Here is an 18666-nt window from a genome sequence, read left to right on the forward strand (position 1 = left end):
AATCTTAATGGCCGTAACTATTAACCATCTTAAAAGTAATTGTTTCTGTGTTCTCTGTCTTCAAATTCTAATTAAAAAGTTAAAAACTCGGAAAATATTTATGAAATAACAACTTTTTTATCTTAAAATGCATTAACCCAATGGCTGCCAGTGTTCCATTTGCTATGCATGGCAGATGTTTCAGATGGACCCATCAGAATTAAAGTATACAGAATGACGGAACACGGAACCCAGGAAAAACCCTGGATATGAGGACCTTCAATCAGTGAATATAATAAATTTAACATATAAGGAGTTTATTTTCCAGGAAAAGTGGCAGGAAATTCTATATAACCAGACCTTGAAATGGAAACAGAAATTTCATCAAACTAGTTTCCCAATGATAGAGTTACATATTTGTGTAAATATCAACAGCAAGCATTATATCCCCACAATTTGCTTAAATTTATAAAATTGACATAAATATTAACAATATTTAACTCTTTGTGATTTAATTTGTGTTATAAAAAATGCTATACAATGTTTTCAAGTTCATTACAAACTTAGATTGCCAGTTCGTTTATCTTCTTATCTTTATACATTGTGAGAAAAGAAAAGCTAATACTGTACTTAGGAAGATATGTCGAAACAGTAATACTGGCTCATAACCGGATATTATATAGTAGATTCCTTATTACAACTTATAATGTCCTTTTTCAATGCTATTCTTGTTGATAGTTACCACTACAATAAGAACATTATTAACAAAGATGCATTAATACATCCCAAAATCTTATAAACAAAGAGAAGACTACTTCGCATATGACGATTTCTGGAAAATATTAAACTTTTCTTTTCCTAAATGGACAAAAAAATCTTCCTTTTAAACTCTGAAATCTCCATGATAATTATTTACCAACTTACTCATTCTCAGAAACTAGTATGCGCTTATGAATATTATCCTAAGATTCCTATAGGCAGTCTTTCTAGTGTTTTAACTCTTTCTGAACCAAAGGAACAATCATGCATTTCCTCTCTACATGCACAGTATGCACTTCTAAAGGAATGCAGAAAATGGGCCAGAATCTTCCATTTCTTTCTAAACCTCATGAAAACACGGGCAGTCTTAAACACACACATACACACACACACACACACACACACACACATACACACACACAGTTGATTAAAATGCAGAGATACACATATTGAATAGAATTATTTTCCTGAAAACCCTATTAAGAATCTGTTTATTACTACATTAACGACGCTTTGCACTGAGTGTCCCAAGTCCCGTACTGCATCAGTCATATCCATGATATCAAAGTATCAAAGAATTAAAGCAATTTCAGTTACAATTTCGCTGCCTTCCATTTTAATAAGCAAGTACCAAAGGGGCATTAACTTTTTAAGAGAACGGGAGAGGTTAAAGAGACCCTATAGGTGCCCAAACTGTTTAAAACATGCTCCTCTTGTTAACCTCAACCCCGTGCTCATTAAGTTATAACCATAAATAAAAATAAGAAACTTCGTTTTGCCATGGTCTTCACTTTTCATTCACTGACCTACCTAAGCCAAATGCAGTTAACTCTCCCTGCACAAACAACTCCTAAGAAGCTGCCATCTACACCAGTCTCTCTAGCCAAGCTCTTGCCAACCGATCACCAAGACCAGGAACAACTTTCCAGAAACATCACCAGCGTCACAACCCTGTGTCTTCCAAAACAAAAACGCTAGGTTTCGAGTTTGTCTACTGCAGTGGCTGCAAGTGTGTGACAGCGGAGACACAAACACATCAGGGTGCGAGCACTGCGATGCGCTTCGGAGTTGATACCCTGGTGCCAAACATCAATGCCGCACTGAAACTGCTCCAGAGCAGAGCGAGGAGACGGCTACTTACGGGACGTAGAGGGAGCCGTCCAGGCTCTGCAGAGGCAGCAGCTGACAGTCCACAGCAGGAGCGCTGCCCCGCAGCCGGCGCGCGGAGCCGCCCGCATCCTTCGCCTCCTGGCCGGCGGCGCTCCAAGAGCTCGCTGCGGAGATGCAGTCCGTCTCTCCGTAGAGTTCATGAAGGGAGATGGGCTGTCCTCAAATACGCGAGGAAGCCAAGCCCCTCCCGCTTCCTCTTCTCCCTTCACCCCCCTCCAGGCTCCAGTTCTTCTGGGCTTGGAGCGGCAGTCGAGTCAGCCTTCGTTCTCCCTCCGTGCGAGTATTGCCTCTTGCACTGTGTGCCAGTGCAATGCCGGGGGAGGAAATTCAAACCAAGAAGGCAAAGGAGGGGGAAGAGGGGAGGGGACGGACATCTACCCTGCCCTCTCCTTCTTGAAAAAAAAAAAATCACCAAAGGACGGGGGAGGGAGGTAATCAGAAGAGCGGAGGCTGCAGAAGAGGAAGGCAGAGCGACGGAGACGGTGGTGCAGCTGTTGCCACTGCGGGCGAGCGCTCCCTCCACCGCCGGGCAGCGTGACTCGGGGGGTTTCCAGTCGCCCGTCAGCTCACATGGAGAGCTTGTGCATGTGGGGAGCGCGCAGCGCAGCCGGGGCGCACGCACGGCCTCAGCGCTGGGCGGCGCGGGGAAGCATTTCCCGGGCGGCGGAGCGCGAGCAGCAGCAACAGCCGCGGAGAGCAGGAGACGCCGCCGCCGCCGCCGCCGCCGCCGCCAGCGCCTGTGAGCCCGGGCGGCTAGCGAGGCGGAGGGAAGCCCTCCCTTCTCTTCCCTTCTCGGTCCCCTCCTCGGCTCCTCCTCCGCCGCCGCCTCCTCCTCCTCTTCCTCCTCCTTACCGTACCCCTCTGGCTGTCAAAACCCTTCTGCCCTGCCCTGGCCTCGTTTGAAAGCAAAAGGGAGACTGAGCCTACCGGTCGTGGTGCATCAGCTGGGGCGGGGGCGGAGCAAGGAGGCGCGCGCCTCTCCCGGGGCGGGAGGTGATGCTGTGCGCGGTGCTGAAGTTGGAGATTTGCTGTGTAATCCTAGAACCCTGCTCCAAACCTGGCTGCCCCCTACCCGGCTGCCGTAAGGAGAACACCCTCGCTCAGATGCCTTCTCCTTTCCTTCTCTCCTCCCCTTCAGATAGAGATGGTACAGGCTCCTGGAGCTCCGGCACCCCGGGAACCACAATCAGGCGTCCGACAGGCAGGTCTTCCGAGTGGTCCTAACACCAAGTGACGGTGCTAAACATCCCGACTGACTGGAGCAGCGAGGGAGGACTGCAGATGCCGTTAATGCACATGTTTTCGATATGTAATTAATTCGTACTCATACATATGCACACGTACACCAAACACGCTGCTGCCAGGAGAAACTACACTTAGGCAAACACGCATACAAACACAAACACAAAACGGAAATACATAAGCAGGCATATGGGTAACTATTTCAAGGTACCTGAGGCATTGCAAGCACTAAGAATTAAGAATGTTTAGAGAGACCTAGATTTTCTTTTCAGATTTAGATAATTTTAATAATAATTATCAAGCTCTTCTCCCTAGCTCACAGCTCTTCACACTCTACCCTCTATATGTTTTTCTTCCATCTAGTCTACTTAAAGTATTTGAATTCTTATGTCTCTGCAGAGCCAAGCATTCCACTGACTTTATTGACACAATTAAAAATCATTGGTCATCTAAATATCTAATGATGTTTGTGGAGGACTAAATAGGAGTAACCATGTCTTTCAATGTTATGCAATGAATAAGCATTTGCATTTAAAGATAAATAGAAAATTTATGGAGGCTTGCCTACTCCTGGAATAAACTGAGTTTTTAACGTCATTGTTTGGTCTTAGAAAGGTCCACTGTAAATAGTACTGTGTATTCACTGCATAATTAATATGGTGTTAATGGGTCTGATTCAGCACTTTTTATTTGATCTTTGTTTCTTGTTAATTTAAAAGGATGCTTTGTCCTAGTAAGAACTGCAGATTGGGTACAATATGGAAAATGAAGAAACACACAGATGACTAACGGGAGGTAAACTGCCTCCTCATTCTATAAAATACTCCTCCTGTAAAATAATACAGCAAATGCATTCTTATGGATTATAAAATGTCCCTTTGCTGTTTGAATTACCACAGACTGTCAAAAGTCAATGACCACTTACCAAAACACTCCAGTAAAGAACTGCCATCAGCCATTTCTAAGAGCTCAAAGAAACAAGTCATAGGAAAAAATACTGTCAGAAAGCGTAACTTTTCAGAACAATCTATTATTTAACTATGCCTCTCCATTTTAACTATCATACTGAACTCCAGTAACATAGCATTAAAGTATTTTCAATAGAAGAAAAAAGGCAACGATTGAAAGTATTACCATTTCAGTAACTCAATGAATGCTATTCCATGGGTATCTCAAGCAGAACTGAAACAATTCCATTTCCCAGATTACCAAACTAAAAGACATGCAATAGACATCTATTTAATTATTTTGTAACAGAAAATGATATACCTGAGGGTGTATTCTTCTCCAAAAAGCATTCTCATCAGTTTTCAGTAATTTCTCCTAATGAGAAACAACAAAACTCAATTTAATGACACATGTAAATACCTGCACCACCTCTGTGCCATATAGGATGGTCTTATTTCATGCCAGTATGAGCTAAGAGCCTGCTTTAATCTGTTTTCAATGCACTTTGTCAGGTTTGAAAGTTATGTCACATCATTTATAACACAACTACCTCTGCCTTCGATTTGTGTTAATTAGGTATGGACATCTGGAACTCAAAATACTTAAAGTCTTAAGACTTTAATTGTTGCCAAATCAGAGATTCCCTAGAGTATAATGCTATGTTCTTCCTATCCAACTCCATTAGAGTTTATATTTTCATCATTATTACAATTAGAATTTAGAATTAAGCTTCTTCTTCCTTCAGTTATCAGTATGACTTTTAGTGAGAAGGTAGGAATTAGTAAGTCTGTTTGTTCTGGTCAAACTACACGGTCCAGCAAAACTGGTAATCCAGTCAATGGACTTACAACAGTCCAACCAGATGTCTAGTAGATATGACAAGCATGAAATTTCTTGTTTCCAAGAGTGAATTCATTATTGATTTCTATATTACATTCATGTTTGCAAATAATTGAAGACAGCTAATAATGATTTGAACATATGTCTCCTTAGTTGGGAGTAAGGTCAATTAAAGCTTGAAAGTAGTAAAACTAAGCAGACCAAAGGTACACACACACAAACCCACCCACCGCCCCCGCACCCCAGCCCCACCTCCCCCAAACACACAGCATGACCAGAAAAGACAGTGGGCAATTTGCATTATTTTAGAAGTAGAGCAATGGAAAATAACAAAGAATAGACATTTTCTCTTTCCCACTGCTCACGTCCTCTTTACTTCAACAGATTTTTTAAAAGTGTTAGCTTGATCCCATGAGTAGTGGCTTCATTAGCAGTATACACATTCTTCATTTGCATCCCCAATATTAATTGAATATCTACTATTATTGGGTTTGGCATTATGCTACATAGAGATTATGCCTATGACCAAGACAGATATTACATTGGTGGTGAGTGGTTGAATAAAGGGACCAAAATAAGTCCATATCATCTTTATGCTAACATTAATTCAAGTAAATCTTGACTGGCTATTTTTTCCAATATCTTACTACATTCTTAAAATTAATATCCTCAACAAATATAAAAATTATTGTTATCACAATCATCATTATTATTCCAGAGTTCTGTAAATAGTCTGCCGCAATGTAAATTATCTCAAAAGTCTGCCCAAATTTTGGAACTTAAGTGAAGAAAAAGAGTCAAAATATTTCAATCCTAACAGTTTGAAGTGATTGCATGAAGCACTGGAAAAATTCAGGAATTTTCAATAGGTTAAAAAAAATTGGTATATGTCTAGGTGAGTGCCTTGGAGTAGAATTTCCTTCTGTAAAGGGAGCTGTCCAACTACGCCCAGAAATCAGTGAATGCCTGCTGAAAAATCGGTCAAATTAGAGTAGATACATTTGCCAGTCTGATTGCACCCTCTAAGAAGGCTTTAGCACCTGCTTCTCTGAAAATATACAAGCTGTCTGGAATGTTATTCTTTAGTGAGCATGAACAGGATAAAGTAGAGTCCCATAGTAAGACCTCTGGTGAGCTGAAAAATCTACCTGGATTTTGGTCCTTTAGCCCTGCTAATTGTCCCTGGGCACTCTGAGATACTTCATATCATAATCAAGTATCAATTCGAATGACATACTGAGGAAGATGCATAAACTTAAAGGGATTTCCAAGATTTCACTTTATTTTAAAGGTCTCAGGGAAATGCATCACACTGAGTGTTATTTGGACTAAACACCTTGAATATATTGCTAAAGAAACAATTCATGTTTTGGCTGTTTAATGTTAGTAGGAAAGGTAAAATCAGCAAAGGGTGGTCTTAATGCACTGGTAAACATACTTTCAATTAGTATAAGAAACTGGGAGGAAAAATGGTTAAACTAATTTGTATATTTAGAATATAAAACTTGACCTTAATACTTATTGCATTCTTTATGTTCTGTGGGGTGAGGTGGGGGTCACAGCCTAGCTCTGTTGCCCAGATTTTAAGTGAATTTCTTTTGAGTGTCATAATCACATAGAAATTAGGAAGAAACAGACGGTCATTCAGGAAGCAAGTTAGAGTGGAAATTGAGCCTGCTCTCTGGGATTTGTGTATAGGCCTACGAACTCTTTGTGTGACCTTACCCACACACTGGATGCTTTCATTTTCTCACCTATGAGATCAGAGTAGTATTTATACCTATAAAACTTGATTATTTTGGGAATTAAACATAATTTATATATTATACCAGGCACAGAAAGTGTTCTCTATAGATTGACTACTAGTACTATTATTATTATCCAGATAAATTAATATACCTCAAAGTTCTAAACTGAAGTTCTAGAATCTTAAGTTTATCCCTCAATAAATTCATATTGCAAAATCATTTAGATTTTTTTCTGGATTAGAAAAAATCTTTTATCAATGAGAAGTTATTTCAAATTGTCTGAACGTTAAGATCAATTTATGTGTTAATGTGAAAGCAGTGTGAAAAAATAAAATGCATATTGGAAGAAAATTTTGGAAATATATTTGGAATTTGAAAGAACTATGAGAAAGTAAGGTCTATAGAAACATAAGGCAAGATGTGGGGCTTGTGAACTGAAGTACATATTTTCCAACAAAGATCACTTCTTAAGATTTTGAAAATTATCTTTGTTTCAATTAAAAGAGAGAAAAATAGAGTTGTTTAAAATTATTCTGAGCATTAAAGTATTACTACTCCATTGAGACTAGACCTTATGTTATAGATGTACAGACTGTCTAAGCAACAAGGAGGACCCATTTCCTAAAGCAATAGTTTCAGGAGATGAAGGAGAGGGGAGAAAAAGGCCTTTCAGCATTATAGGCTGGTTACAGAGAGGCAGTCAGGCTCTCAGAATTGCAGTTCCAGGAGTGGTTGCTGCTGAAATATTCAAGTTTATGAGTGGATTGTTTCCTGAAAAATCCAGGATTAAGTTGGAGGGTAGTGGGTCTAATCAGTATGACTACCCAAAGCAGACTGCCTACAGCAGGCTTTAGGAAGTAGGATTTGTTACAGTATAACCCGCTCACAGTTTGCAATTTATCATCAAAGGTTTGTTTTAATACAAAATACTAAACTATAATAGGAAGGCTGTTGAGTACATTTATGAAGCACCGTCTTATGGGCAAGGGCTTAAAGACCTTTAGATTTTATAACTCAGGTCATTTGATTTGATAGAATTGAGTAATATGTCTAAATCACATAGGCCAATGCACGTTTTGCTGACTTTTGTGTGAAATTTGTGGTATGAGTAGCTAGGCTGTGGAAAGTATCTTAGTCTGAATTTAGAGATGTGTGCTATTACTATGTTAACAGCAGATTGTGTAAAGTTTTATGTGGACTTTTCTTGTCAGACAGGTTATTAAAACTTTTATCCTTCTACTGATGTCATGATTATACATTTTAGACCACAGGGAATTGGGTAGAATTTACTCCCAAATAGGAGATCAGTAAGTCCACAGAAAATATTTGGGTTAATAAATATCAAGAGTTAATATGATTTCATCTCTGGGGAACGAGGGTGAGTGAGAGCATAGAAGAGGAGATGGATAAAATTCTATGAAGAATTAGGCAACAGCCTTCATTCCAAATACAATTTCTTTGATTCAGATTAAAGATAGAAATGACTTGAACTGGAGGGTTATGTCTATGTCTGTGACTTCCTCTTGGAATGGGGCCTGTGAAATCTTTTTGGTAGTAAGTGAATACAGAGGTGCATATTGAAATAGCAAATGAAAACAATAGTCATGACCACTGGATTCCATCCCTGGGATATTATCTGGTTCTAAATAATGGAGGAGAGGTATTGTGATACTTTGTTCAGGTACTTAAGAGGAGATGAGCTTGTATGTAAAGAACAAATGTAAATAAAATTAAAAATGATTTGTGAGGACTACAGGAAGAAAAAAAGGCAGTAGCTGATACAGACTATCATCTTTGGTCTAAGTGGAACTAGAGAAATATTATGAAATGCTCCAAATCTACTTAATGTTGACACACATTCTCATGTATGGTACTTCATTTGGTTTCTAAGAAAACTCATAAAATCCTCAAACTTTCAAAATAGGGTGAGACTGATGATAAAGAATATTGTGTAGATAGCCATGGGAAGGATGCAGAGTTGTTTTATTTGGGGCAAAAGATGGATTTAGACATTTGACAAACAAGCTTGCCTAAATTGTCACATTCTTGACAAAATTTAGCAACTCAGTGGAATAAAAAGGAAAATGGAATTAGGGTGGTGACAGACAAAGGATATTTGGAAGAAGTAAGTTCATCTAGAAGAATTTACAGACATTGTCTTTTTCCTGGGTTGATAAAAGTTTATCATTCCGCCTCACCCTCAAGGAGATATTTCTGGACCAAGATCAACTATAGTATCTTCAGTTGATTTAAGGAGAGAAAACCCTTGCACTAAGAAGCTTTTCGTGTCAGTAAAGAAAAATGGTACACTCCAGCCATATTGAATATTAGGGCTAGTGCTATATGCTCTGTCTAGAAAAGAATAAGCTCATTTCTGAGATGTAGAGTCTAGGATGATGCTGGCAGGTCCCATATTCTTTATTGTTAGTGTTCTTCTAGACATATAGCAAATTGGAGAGTACATAGTTATAATGGGGTTCATGCAAAAGCCAAAAATCAACTTTTAGTAGCAGCAACATCATTTACAACAAATAAAAGTTAAGAAAACACACCATCTAGCAAATAAATTATAAACGCTTAACTCAATTTTAGGAGATGGTTTCTTAGAAAAAACCCATAAAATGGCTGGCTTATAAACAACAAGCATTTATTTTTCAGTTTTGGAGGCTGAGAAGTTCAAGATAATGTGCCTGCAGATGTGGTGTCTGGTGAGGGCTTGTCTCTCATAAATGGTACCTTCTAGCTGTGTCCTCCCTTGATAGAAGAATAAAAATTCTCCCAGGCCACTTTCATAAGGACACTAATCTCTTTCACATGTGTTCTGTCCTCATAATGGATCCAACCACCAAACACCTCATCTTCTAATACTATTAACTTGAGGCTTAGGATTTCAAGATATGACGTCTGAGGGTACACATTCAGACTACAGCAATTTCCCAGTTGTTACCTCTTTACATTCCATACAATATGATGTCTGCTTGTTGAATGTCCAAACATCTGAGATCCTCAATATTTTCCTGGAGTATTTCTTGGAATTTCATATTCTGTTTTCCTCTTATTAGTTTTTGAAAATGCTAGATCTACTGACAAAGTTGAATGACATTAGGTAGCATCCAAAACCCAATCCAGTGATTAGATTGAAGTCAGCAGTCAGATAGACCGGACAAAATAATATAGCAAACAGGGCATATTATTCTGGAGAATCTGGACATTTTAAGAACAAAGTAAACAAAAGAACAAATGATCATTTATTGTTCACATGGTAGGAGTCGACATTACTGATTTGAAACTAAAGATTACTAAATTTTTTTCATCTGGAAAGATGAATTGATTTAAATCTCTCTACAAATTTATTTACTATGTCCTCAATTTGCAATAGTGGAGCTATATAGTGCAGCAAAATTTGAGATAATAATTACTGCCTAAATGTTTTAAGTTAGTTTGCATAGTTACTGCCAAAACATTTACAGCTTGCTTCCATAGTTCTTACTGAACCTAATTTCATGTAAGGATGCACCCTCCCATCAAACAATAGGAAACACGAAGCCCTCTTTCACTTTTGCAGAGCTGAAGGCAATTATGGAACCTAAAGTTGTCTTTTATATCAAATACCTAGAACAAATAATAAATTTTACTTCAGTTTGAACTATGTGATGATTATAAAATACATTTCAGAAACGGCTTTAACTAAATGCTTTAGTACAAACATGTTTAATTCGTCTTTTCAAATATGTTTTCTCACTTGAATATATAAATTTTAAAGTTCTCCTATTATAGTAATTCTGCTACGATCCAAATAACTGTGTTATTACAATTGAATGATCATCACGGTAGTTTATGTGATAATATAATAATTAATGATAACTTAGTCTATTGAAATTTCCACATGATTACCATTTATCCAGGAACAGGGAGGAGAGAGAGATGGTTTTTTCATTTATATCTTGTTTAAGAATATTTCTAATGTACACCAGCTCACATATCTGCTTTAGTATGTTGAGTAGATTGAATGTAATTTAATCTTTCTTTAAGAATTCATTAATTTGATAATGCAATTATCATTTCAACTTTATGTACTAAAATTGAATTAGATTGAAATATTTCTGATTCCAGAGTTAGTGTGACTTTATGTTAAAATTGCTTTTTCTCTACTTCTCTTCATCTCCTTAAATCTTCAAGAGTCCATGCAGCAAGTTGAAACTGAGGTTGCTTACCACTTGGAAGGTAATTCTTTAGTTCCCTGAAAGACCAAATAGGAATAAAGCTGTGTCTGAGAGGCAGGAGAGGTGAATGGAGCAATCTCTGCCTGAGATCTTTGGGGCAGGCTGATCTAATTTCACTCCTTTGTGTGTGTGTGTGTGTGTGTGTGTGTGTGTGTATCTGTGTGTGTGTGTTTTTTCAGAGTTCTGCAATTCCAGTGGTCAAGAATTAGCCCAAACACCAGGTAGTACTAAACAGTAATTTTAAAAATATTGTCTTGCTTATATTTCTTTGGGACTAGAATGCATGTATAGCTACTTGTAAAAGTCTAAGCCTCTATTGTCTTAAAAAAATTAACTTCAAATATACCATATGTATCCTAATTCAAATTCTTTGATCTTATGTCATTTTCATAAATGCCAAGTATGGAAGACAATGCTATTTTTTTGTGGAGTTTCAATTACTGACATTCAGGTAACAACATTTGGTTACTGTAAGGATTATGGACTGACAAGTTGGTATTTTCTTTATTTAGAAGGCCCTGGATCATTTTGTCCATCATCTTGGAATCCCAAGCCGAGAATAGAAATAATTTAAGAATAAAAATACCATTGTGGAAGTCAGTGTGGCGATTCCTCAGGGATCTAGAACTAGAAATATCATTTGACCCAGCCATCCCATTACTGGGTATATACCCAAAGGACTGTAAATCATGCTGCTATAAAGACACATGCACACATATGTTTACTGCGGCACTATTCACAATAGCAAAGACTTGGAACCAACCCAAATGTCCAACAATGATAGACTGGATTAAGAAAATGTGGCACATATACACCATGGAATACTATGCAGCCATAGAAAAATGATGAGTTCATGTCCTTTGTAGGGACATGGATGAAATTGGAAATCATCATTCTCAGTAAACTATCGCAAGAACAAAAAACCAAACACCACATATTCTCACTCATAAGTGGGAAGTGAACAATGAGAACACATGGACACAGGAAGGGGAACATCACACTCTGGGGACTGTTGTGGGGTGGGGGGAGGGGGGAGGGATAGCATTGGGAGATACACCTAAACTATAATAATAATAAATAAAAATAAAATAAAAAAGAATAAAAATAATTTATTCTTAAAAAATATTTTAAGAATAAAAATAATTTTATAATTATTATAAAAATAAATTAAATAATAATTTAAATAAAAATAATTTAAGAATAAAAATAAATTAAGTATTAAAAATAATTTAATACTGGGAGTGGCAGAAACAAGTTAGGTGTAATTTATTTCCATGTGAATGTGTGAGTGTGGGGGGAATGGCATATCTAACTAAAAGAAAGGCACATGTATCTAATTTTTACAAGGCTATGGATATGATACTCATTATTTTAGGTATAATCTACAAATGTGCTTTACATTTAATCGATAATAAGTAATTTTATATGCTGACAGTCCATTGTGTAGAACACTTTTTATAGTTTTGTAATTTAAGTGTAAAAACCACCATCATCGGCTCTTAACACATTTGAAATAAGACAATGGTCATTTTTACAATTTATGACATCTTGAGTTAACAAGACGACCTTTCTTCATATTACTTTTTAAATTCATGTACTGTGGAAGTGTTATTTACGTTCACATTGGGTTGAGTAACCAGAAGGATAGGCTCAAGGGAGACTTTTCTGCTCTCTATTCTACTAGAGCCTACTACTTAAATTCCACTGGAAACAGAGAGGAATGAATTGGGATGGGAATAGTTTAAGCTTACCTTTAATATACACTCAATAAAGTATTCCTAATTGATTAGAATGCAGTTCTTGTTCTAAGTCATTTGTTATTAGTTAACATATGCAATCAAAGTGTCTTAATAAGAATTCTCTCAATTTTATTGACCAAGAAACTGTAAGCACATTTTTTTTCTTCTTGTTAATGTTGGTCCTGTGATAGGAAAAAACATAGGAAAACTTTACACTAAAATAATCAACTTCACCCTAAAATGATTAACTTGCCTAAGATAATTCTGACTATTGTCCATTGCCTCTGTACAGAGGAGGGTGAACACGTAGAAAATTAAACTGAAATAGGAACAAGATGTTTGGTGACCTCACAAATGTGTTTGTAAAGAACCATAGCTATTGTATGCAATCAATAGTGGCTTCGTGCTCTCTCCACTCAGCCCTCCCCTGGAAAGTCACCACCATCACCACACCAAATAAATAGCGCAATCTATTCCATCCTTTCTCCCTCATACAACTTGACGTCTTTCTTAGTATACAATTTGCCTGTCATTTACCACTCACTAAGAGATACAATCAGGACAAGTGGAGAAGTGGGGCAAAAGGGGAAAAGAAGCACACACTGAGGTTTGCGGGGCTCTCCTCCTGTGGAAATTGCATTGACATTATTCCCCCTTGACCTCAACGATTTCTAATTGACTAGGTTCACAAAGATTTATCCTTTCATGATTCAAAAAACCTCTAGCCAGAATGTTCCCAAAGTTTTCATTCGAAAATAAAGTAGGATTTTATACAACTAAATTCAAATTTCAAACCTGAGTCCAACGTCCCTGTCTTCAGTGGTGAAAATGACAATTGTATTTCCCTAATGCTCTGGTGAGTACCTTTCATAATAAATATTGTATTTAGTTACATGGCAGAACTATTCATCTTTACGGAGACAAGCAATGTATTCTGTACCGCATCAATATATGATTCACTATGTGAAGCAATCACAGTAATTCATTTCTCAAATTTCAGTTCTCAACTTAATCCTTCTCATCTCATTTCATTCAACATTTGAAGATAATGTAAAACTTGAAAAAATTGCTTTAAAATAATTAACAAACTAATTATCTACTCCAGGTTACTCTGGAAAGAGTCACGTAGAGAGAAGTTAGGTAACTTTTCCCCTTATTTGACTTCAAAGACCATAGAGTGTATGGTTCTTATTTTCAGGAGAGAGGGAGAAACAGAAAGAGATGGAGAGAGAGAGAGAGACAGAGAAAGGGATGTTTTAGCTTCTCCAAGCAAAGTGAGGAGGAAAGTTACCCAGATAATTACTGCCATCAGATACTTTTGCTTGCTTATCTCTGTTGAAGACCATCATCTGAATAACTACCTTTGGCTTCTCTCTACTGTGCAGAAATTGCTTATCATAGGAGGAAATTTAAAGAATATGATGACACTATTCCATTTCTCATTTTACAATAAACAACTACAATAAAAAAAAAACCAAGCAAACAAAATATCATTAGAACATAAAAGAGTGTGTAAAAGTCTAAGCTTTGAAACTTGTATTCCTGAATTCAGACCTTTAGCTCATATTCCACAGTGTCTGTAACATTAAGTACATAAAATCAATGGACTGAAGTTAGGTGAACAAAATAGTACATTACAACTTGGTTATTTTAGATTCTTAAGAAGAATGATATCAATTTTAAACATAAGAAGTATATCAAATGAAAATATATCAACTTTTGTATTCTTTCCTCTTTTTCACATAGTTCTGTGAATGCAGAGCATGATCAGTTAACTTCAACATTTATTAAACTTTAATGTTTATTAAAACATTAGAGGAAGGGTTTCAAAACCCTTAATATTTAAATTAATCCCAAGATTATACTCTTGAATAGCACTTATTATTTAAAAAAAACTTTAGAGAAGAAATCAAAGGAAGAGAACAAGATAAATTAAAACTAAAAAGTTTTCCAAAAAAGACATGATTTATGGTTCATAGTCCCATAGTGAGCAGAGTATGAGATTAAGAACAACGTGCACAGATTGATTTTAGAAAAAAAAAAAAGTGAGTGACTTCTTCCTTTGCTCTAGTAGGAAATACTGTAAAATAACATAGGTATTTTGAAACACTAAAGAGAGAAAACAATGACTGACTAATCCAAAATCCATCAGTAAGTCACTGTCCAGTCAAATTCTGTTTTATGTCACCAAACAGTCTCTACTACCTGTCACATAAGGGAAGAAAATACAGAAGATGCAGTACTTACATTGAAAATAAAAATAAAAAGTAAGAGAATATATTTATAAATGATATACCCGATAAGGGGTTAATATCCAAAATATATAAGGAACTCAACTCAACAGCAAGAAAACAAATAACCTGATTCAGAAATGAGCAAAGGACCTGAACAGACATTTTCAAAAGAAGACATGGAAATGGTTAGTAGGTTTATAAATAATATTGAGTATTACTCATTATTAGGTGAAAGCAAATTGAAATCCCAGTGAGATATTACCTCACACCTGTTTGAATAGCTGTTATCAAAAGGATATATTATGATAAGTCTTGGTGAGGATGGAGAAAAAAATGTAAGTACATAAAAAATACATTATAAAAAATGTAAATGTACAACCATTATGGAAAATGATATGGAGGGTCCACAAAAAAAACTGAAAATTATGTTAAGAAGAATAAGCCAGGCACAGAAAGGCAGATACTGCATAATTTCACTCATATGTGGAATCTAAAAAAGTTGATCTCATACCCCAGTGGTTGAGCTGGGGTACCTGGGGATGTATTGGCCAAAGAACACAACATTTCAGTTAGATAGGAGAAATAAATTCAAGAGACCTATTGTACAACATGGTAACCATAGTTAACAACATATTGTGTTCTTGAAAAATGCTAGGAGAGTGGACGTGAAGTGTCAATTTACAAAAAAAAAAAAAGAAAGAGAATAGAACTACCATATGATCCAGCCACTTCTGAGTATGTATCCAAAAAAAGTGAAATCAATATGTCAAAGGGATATGTGCACACCCATGTTCATTGCAACATTATTCATAAGAATAGCCAAGCTATGGAAAAAACGTTAGTGTTCATAAGCAGATAAATGGATAAAAAAGATGGCAATATACAAAATGAAATACTATTGGGCCTTAAAAAAAGGAAATTCTGTCCTTTCTGATAATGGATGAACCTGGAGGACATTATGCTTTGTGAAATAAGCCAGGAACAGAAAGACAAACACTACGTGATCTCCCTTACAAGTGGAATGGAAAAAAGTCAAACTCATAGTAGTTGATATGCTTTAGCTATGTCCCCACCCAAACCTCATCTTGAATTGTAGCTCCCATAATTCCCACATGTCCTGGGAGGGACCCAGTGGGAGGTAATTGAATCATGGGGGCAAGCCTTTCCCTTGCTGTTCTCGTGATAGTAAGTCTCATGTGATTTGATGGTTTTATAAAGGAGAGTTTCACTGCACACATTCTGTTTCCTGCCACCAGGTAAGATGTGACTTTGCTCCTCCTTCACCTCCTGCCATTATTGTGAGACCTCCCCCAGCCATGTGGAACTGTGAGTACATTAAGCCTCCTTTTCTGTATAAATTACCCAATCTTGGATATGTCTTTATTAGCAGTGTGAGAACAGACTAATACAGAAGTAAAGTGTAAAACGACAGTTATCAGGGTTAGGGGGTGGGAGAAAATGGCGAGCTGTTTTTGGTCAAATGGTACAAATTTTCAGTTAGATAGCAGAGATCTATAGCATGGGAGAGTGACAATATTCAATAATAATATATATTTCAAAGAAATTTAGCAAATCTCAAATATTTCACCACAAAAAGTGATAAGCAAGTGAGATGATTGATATATTAATTAGCTTGATTTAATCATCCCACATTATATACATCTATCAAAACATCACAGTTTACCCCATAAATGTATAAGATTATGATTCTTCAATCAAAAATAATATTAATAAAAAAGAAAAGGCAGTTTTTTTGTTCATGATTGACACACCATGTGATCATCAGTATGAGTTAAAGAATGGTGAAGAGGGAAGATGTTACGCTAAATAATTCAGTGTACACATATATAACTTGGCACTAGATCTGCTTCTGGTTCCAGAGGAAAATAATCCATCTGGTTATAGAGCCAGCATTGAGATTGCAGAGCAAGAATGAAATCACTCCCATCTCAGTACAGCTCATATTTACCTAAGTAACATAAGAGTGTTTTTGGAGAATTGCACTTTAATTCAGGGTCTTTGATATGTTCTATCGTGCTCCTTAATGATTTTCATGGCAACCACAAGTAGGGAGTGTTGTGGGCTAAATTGTGCCCCGTCAAAATTTCTATGTTGAACTCCTAACCCTCAGTACTTGAAAATATAACTATATTTGGAGAGAAGACCATTGAAGAGGTAATTAACTCTAAATGAGTTAGGGTGGGGCCTGATTCAATATGACTGAGTCCCTTGTATGAGGAGAAAATTTGTACACAGAAATATCATGAGAGTAGGCCATGTGAAGACTTAGGGGGAAAGACAGCTATCTACAAGCCAAGGAGAGAGACCTCAAAAGAAACTTACGTTGATGACATCTTGATTTTAGACTTCTAGCCTTCAGGACTGTGAAAAAATACATGCCTGATTTTTAAACCACACATTCTGTGGGACTTTGTTATGACAATCTTCGAAAACTGATCCAGGGAAAAATAGCTTTCTACCTAGATTCAGTCAAGATAAAGAATTACAAAAGTCCAATCTCCTGTCCTAAAGACAGTTTTTTTGAATTCTCTTTTTCACTTTTCATCTTTCTCTTGATGTGTAAGCAAGAGAATTGAATGCAACAAGAGTTACGCTATGTCACTTAGTAGAATAGTCAGGCATAGCATCTGTGGTCAGGAACTGTGTTGTCTTTCTTGCAATAGTTGATGTTTGGTTAAGTGCTCAGTGAAGCTGCTTTTTATTATAGATTGCACCAGATTGCTAGTATACACATATGGAAATGAGTTTAACCCATTTGCAGTCTCTAGAATCTATTCTAGAACCCTAGCTATGGATATAATCTCTATACTGCATGGTAGTCTTTGGTAAACACAGGTCTTTTGACATTTTAATTTCTTCCACTATTATTCCAAGTGAAGTAACTCAAGAGTGGAAAACCAAAAACTGTAAGCTCTCACTTATAAGTGCAAGCTAAGCTTTGAGTACACAAAGGCATACAGGGTCATATAATAGATTCTAGAGGCTCAGATGGGGAGGCAAGGAGGAGGGCTATGATAAAAAACTACATATTAGGTACAATGTACACTGCTCAAGTGATGGGTGTATTAAACTCTCAGAATTCACTATCATAAATTCATTCACTAACAAAAAAACCACTTGTAGCCCAAACTCTATAGAAATAAAAATTAACAACAAAAACAAAAAAGACAGGTCTATGTCAAGTGTCTTCCTTTGAAAAGTTTAACCATTCTCAGACATTCAACCACCAACCATTTCCTTTTAAAATTTCTTAGTTCCTGTTATCAGAGTACATTTACGTTTTCAGAAGACTCAGACTATAAAACTATATTTCTTTTCATTTTTAAAGGATGTATTATATACTTTAGTAAGAAGATTACAAATACGGGTGGCCCTATCTCTAGGAAGAAGTTTGCAAAATTGAATCAGTCTTTTGTGGTCACAATGTTGTGAAGTATTTCTGCACTTATTGAGTGAGGGATGGTAGACACTGTGCATTGTACGGTGGAACATTCATTTATAATTAATGATTATAGAGCCCAAATTAGTGTTAACATGAATTCAAAGTATTTTCTGCATGGTTTCAATATACACTGAATTTTCCCGAAATGCAAATATAGTGGAAATTGAGAGAAAAAACTATTATTTTTTCTTAACAGAACTTTACTTAACATTAAATACCATTTTAGAAAATCATGTCACTGATGGCAACACTAGCTGTGAGACTAAAGTATACCACTAATAGTATTCCTACTTCTGCTGCTTATGTATTTCAAACAATCAT

General features: G+C 36.6%; 1 long non-coding RNA gene across 7 annotated transcripts in view; it reads right to left on the bottom strand.

Annotated features, from left to right (window-relative positions):
* The window catches only part of LOC129058785 (uncharacterized), a 56408-nt gene that overhangs the window by 11455 nt on the left and 26287 nt on the right, over positions 1 to 18666 (bottom strand). For 3 of the 7 annotated variants that reach the window (XR_008524178.2, XR_008524175.1, XR_008524176.1), the window contains 2 exons: positions 12661 to 12830; positions 3629 to 4473 (listed from right to left, as the gene is read on the bottom strand). This is a non-coding gene — a long non-coding RNA (uncharacterized LOC129058785). Of the gene's footprint in view, positions 1 to 3628; positions 4474 to 12660; positions 12831 to 18666 lie in introns of those variants that run through there. The other 4 variants (XR_008524180.1, XR_010139862.1, XR_010139863.1 and 1 more) reach the window with 4 other exon arrangements.

Source organism: Pongo abelii, chromosome 3, assembly GCF_028885655.2.
Source record: "Pongo abelii isolate AG06213 chromosome 3, NHGRI_mPonAbe1-v2.0_pri, whole genome shotgun sequence".
Classification (NCBI taxonomy): domain Eukaryota; kingdom Metazoa; phylum Chordata; class Mammalia; order Primates; family Hominidae; genus Pongo; species Pongo abelii.